The 5717-nt window shown below is 27.4% G+C and overlaps 1 protein-coding gene across 1 annotated transcript in view; it reads right to left on the reverse strand.

Moving 5' to 3' along the window:
- LOC119674501 overlaps positions 1-5717 on the reverse strand; it is an 80820-nt gene that overhangs the window by 1322 nt on the left and 73781 nt on the right. The window lies entirely within an intron of this gene.

Raw genomic sequence — 5717 nt, forward strand, 5'->3', positions numbered from 1 at the left:
TAATTTTCTGATTAAACGGAAGATTCAATCTTTTAGCGAAGTTTCCTCAAAGACTGTGACCCATCAACAAACCTATCATAAGACTAATGTCTTTACAGGACACTCAATGAGAGTGTTGAATGTTTACGTAAATGAAAGCGACCAACTTAAAGACTGTGTAGCTTTAAGTCGTCCAATAAGAACATAAAAAAAAATTATTATTTTACAAAATCTGTTCAAGTTAAAATTTTCTTGGGTTGTATGGTACATTCAAAATTTTAAAAATAGAGAGAAATTTCGTTATTTTTTTACAAATGACCAAAAATGAATTCCTTGAAGAGAAATTAATTATTTTCACAATTTATATTCTTTATAAAATTATAACACAATTATGTAAAACGTTCTAAAGCTACTGAAACTATCGATAAATCTATCGCATGGGCTGAGACCAACAATACTGATAATGCTGATATACTAGCACCACGGAGTCTACGCGAAAAAGCATAGACTTTTTGTTGAAAATTGATAAGCCATTTCCCTTACTTTTCTACACCACTGTAATAAAATATATAATACTAAAATTGCTGAAATTGATAAGCCGTTTCCCTTACTTTTCTACTCCACTGTGTAGACAAGTCATTTTTTTTATATCCTTAAACAAAATAAAGTTGAGTGGAGCAGACAACTCCTCGACTCCTGTTGCCGAAAAAAGGAAGAACTTAATAAAGTAAAGTTAAGCAACCTCTTATATAATGGCGTTTTCGTTACAAACATAAAAAATAAAAATATCAATATAATTTTATTTTTGTGTTCCTTTTTATTTGGGTTTGTCCTTGTCTGAATCTTTGCATAAAAGAGTAAATTCATATGTTTATAGTTATGTTCGAATATACATATGTAGGCATATATACGAGTACAAGTATATGTATCTTTATACATATATAAACATATCTATATACCAATTCGTGAATGAACATAAAAGTATATGTAGAAAAAAAGAAGTCCATTCGAATGCCTCTCCCTAAGTATCAAATTGTTGGGCTACAAAAAGACAGTCAAAGGACATACAGGGTGGCAATATAACTTAATTATTGTGAAGCATTATTCTCTATATGTATTTCAGCATTATAATGATTTGGTAATATGTGTGGTGACCATGTATAAGTAACAAATTGTGAGTATTTTTATGTACATTCAAGAATTTGTATTATTATATATTTCACTTAAAATAAATTGATTAACTTAATTTTTCCTATCATTGATCTGGTCTATGAGCCTTATTATTAAATTAGTCTTTATAATTCTAACAACCTTTTTTCTCTCAGAATGCACCGGACAAATTTTACCCAATTTTTACCTTACATTTACCTTCATATATATATGTATATATATACGTACCAAATATATATTAAAAAGTAAATTGAATAAATAAGATTTTGGTAAAAATATTTTTTGGAAATAATAGATTAAAAACAACTAAATTTTTATATAGTTGTAATAATTTGTATTTAATTTAACTTTATAATAATATCTTAATAAAACTGATTAATATCTGTGGTACTATCGCAATAAGGTTGGTCTATCTGAGACAACACATGAGCATAGAAAGAGATGAGACTTTTGGTATCATTATTTATGAATGTCCATCATTAATCTTAACCAAGAAAAAACTAGTAGCACCTGTTTTTCGATTAAGGTCAATATATGTTAGTTATTGTGGTCTTATTGTTTATAAATGTTTGTCATTGTTCTTAACTAGAAAAGAATATTATTTCTTCTGGTCCCATTATTTTTGACTGCCCGTCAGTGATCTGAACCAAGAAACGAATAGTAATACCTGTTTTTCTATTAGGGTAAGTATGTTAGTTCTTCTGGTCTCATGGTTTTAACTGCCCTTCTTTGATCTTAGACAGGAAAAAATCAATCCTACCTGTTTTTCGATTACGGTCAATTCGTTAGTTCTTCTAGTCTCATTCTTTATGAATGTCCGTCATTGAACTTAACCAGAAAAATAATAAAATTGGCTATTTTCGGTTAGAGGCAGTTATGTCTCGTTTGACTGGGAGTCCGAAATCGTAGTAACTTTCAATTTCTCTATTTCTTTTAATATGCATATAACTTGACGGATTCATAAAATATTTGATTGCATTTGATTTTTCTACATATATATTTTTATGTTATATGGACTTTTTACTGAGAGTCCTCGATATTTCGATGGATTAGAATCAAACAAGCCTTTTTATAGTTAAAAAGGTATCCATGAATTTTAAAAACTACTTTAGACAACTTAACGTTATACAAGTATATATTTTCATAAATTTTCAATTTAACTTTTACATTTATCATTATGCGAAATACACTGTCAGTCTATATGATTTAGTTATCTCACATACGATATAGTTCAATTTTATAAACGTACATTTTTCACATTCAGTGCGTATGAGTAACATTATTTAGTTACCTTCCAATAGGAAGTATTTAAAAAAATTTATTATATGTACGATTGCGTTAATTGGGTTAACATTTAAAAATATGTTAAATGACTTACAGATTCAAACTACTATTTAAATAAATGAAATATAATTTGCTTTTATAAATAGTAAAGAAATATAATTCTATAACAAGTTACCAGCCTAAGTATGAGTGAATCCAAGTCCGTAGTGATTTGAATTTTAGGAAAAAATTTTCAACATAAAATTATTTATTTACAAAAAAAATTTTCCAAATTTGTAATAACAATTTCTTAGTTATATTACTTTAAATTAAAATATATTTAAAAAGTTAAATTAAATTAATTAACTAAACAGAAATAGTTTTGTATGTATGTAGTTTTTATATGTTTTTTATATGTTCAATTTGACAAATTTTTCAGATTTATATATCATACCAAGCGCAGCTGATTTTAAATGAATTATATTTATAGCACTTATTTATGTAGCCTTACTGTATGTTGAAACATACCTTAATCCTTTAAATCACTACATGAAGCATGAAGATTGTTTGGACAGCTCAGTAAATACTTCGATAAAGTTCATGAATTCCATGTTATTGGAGTAGTTTCATCTGTAATTTTTACTATTGTTTAACATATATAAATTAATTATATATATATGAAACACTAAAATAATATAAAATAGCAAAAATAATATATTTCATACTAAACATAAAGAACGCTAATGTATATAATTTATCCTCGCAATGAAGAAAGAACTAACCTGTCATAAAAAATACATATACCACCAAATGCTTTGTTTTCTGGATACAACATAAGTCCTAATAATCCACTAATAGTAAGGAATTGTATTAATTTTTTTACTTTAATAATTTAAAATTGATTAACTACATCAGTTTTCATATCATATATTGGACTTGCTGATCAATTTCTGAAAGTACTCTAAAGGTAAAGATTTTCTGAAATCTATTAAAAAACATATCATTAAGAAAATAAACAATTGTTTGAGCTTTCAACATCAATATCATCAATTCAACAGTAATAGCATTAAAGCACTATTATACAACTGCATACCTAAGGATAGAATATCTTTTCTCTCACATCTAAGGATTAAACACAATGTACTTTACAAAAAAAAATGCTGTAAAGAGAACTTTACACGCCACTGCAATATCAGAATATTTTTTTTTTTTGAAATTTTAAAATTAAGGACATTGTATTTTCCAAAGGAATCCTTTGACAAAAATATTTGGTGGGCATTTGAATTTTTTACGGTATCCGCATCTATTATTGTTGTTTAATCCATATTAAAGATGAAAATTGTAGACATATTATTCCGAATCTAGGTGTTAAACCCGCATCTTTCAAAAATAAAATCTTTCTAATTGATGAAAAAAGATTCATGTTTCGAAGCTCGTTTGATTTCTTCCTCAGGGACGAAGTATTATTCCAAACTTCGAAATGTCGGCAACATTTATACAGACTACTTTATAATAATAAAAACAAATATAAAAATAAGACTATAAGCATTTATTTTCTCTTCTATTTCCTTTTTTCACCAATTAAAAATAATTAAAAAAGTGCATTGACAAGTACTCTAAATAAAAGCTTTCATTATAAAACCTTAGCACGATTAGTTTATTTTGTTTTTTAATATAAAAAGAATATATATTAAAGAATATATATTTTTTGTATTGTTTAAACTAATGCATAGACAAATATCTATATAAAAGAATTTTATAATATAGAGATTTTTGAACAATATGTAATTACAACAACAAAAATTTTATTATTTTTATTTAATTGAATTTTTTACTGACAATACAGATGTTTCGAGTATTGTCAAGTACTCATCATAAGTGATCTTTTTTGAAATATTTTTTATATTTTATTATTTCCAAATAATTTTTTCAGATTATAAGTATCAAGACTTAAACTTACTCTGCCATAATTTGAAACTCAGAGTCAGTGTTAATTACTCAACTAAGCCAAAGTCGTACTTGTCTTATTCTAACTAAGAGTTTTGTTAATTTGCTGTGAAAGTTCATTAAAAATTCACTTGCTGTAGCATATAAGAATGATTTCATAAATCAGCTATAAAAAAACTGATTATAGTTATTTTTAATTATTAAAATTCAGTACTATTTTAACAATTTTAGCCTTGTACTCATTTTAAATCACCCATTTGAGTAAGAATTTGGGCTTGATTAAAGAAAAATACCACTCATCAAAGATAAACGTGTTAAAATTAAATGCAAATAGAAACAAATCTTCATTCAAATTCATTCGAACCACTTGGCAAGTCATCTACTGCTAGCCCGGTCTTCTTCAAGATAACGCAGAAAAGCTGTACCAACGCACTGATTTTTACTTTCACATTTCCATTAAGAATATTTAGTCAATTTAAATTCTGTGTTCTTTGTAACTCTGTGTACTAACTCTTTAAATGCATATATCAGCTATTAACTTCAATTATTATTAATTTACTCTTGGTTATCAGTTAATTTCACCTCCCACTACTGGGTTACTTCACACTCTATTAGTTATTGGCTATTAGCTTAAAAACTATTTTTCATTCCTATTAGTTTGTTAAATGCTTTCTTATGACCCTGTATTAATAATGGAAATATATATGTCTAGTACATTAACAATGAAACTGAAATAAACACACCCATAACTGGTGGTAACTACTGAACTGGCTCGACTGCATAGATCACAGCTATAAATGTGTAAGTATCCTTTTGTGAACATCGCCTATACCATTGTCCTAGACACTTATATGTGTAAACTTTTGTAAAAACTGCTATCAAAAATATTATTATGGAAACTAAGTTAACTCAGTAGAGAGCATTACTTAGGCATTGGTCAACACTTAAAATTATAGTTTGCATGCCAAAGCCTACAATAGTGACGACACCACAAGCTGCCAAGCAGACAGTGTGAACAAACCCAGTAATAATATCAGTAAAACACGTAAACCCTTTTATTTTGATAGGAATACATATGCTATGAGTAAACATTTGGGTGAGGATATAGGATACATGTATAATTTAATCGTGCCAGATTATACTTATTTCGTTTTGCATGCCTGAATACGACCAACCTTTATACGTTAAGCAACTCAGCGCTAAATTGAATAGGAAATTGTAGAACAACGAAATTGGCAACCCGAACATGTTCCGTTGGTTATGTTTAACACAGGGATTTTATTATGATATTCCATGTTGTTATGAATGCCGAGCACATACAGCTGCACATGAACATTACTCCTTCAGCAACAGTTTAT

This window comes from Teleopsis dalmanni, chromosome 2 (genome assembly GCF_002237135.1).
Source record: "Teleopsis dalmanni isolate 2A chromosome 2, ASM223713v2, whole genome shotgun sequence".
In the NCBI taxonomy this organism is placed as follows: domain Eukaryota; kingdom Metazoa; phylum Arthropoda; class Insecta; order Diptera; family Diopsidae; genus Teleopsis; species Teleopsis dalmanni.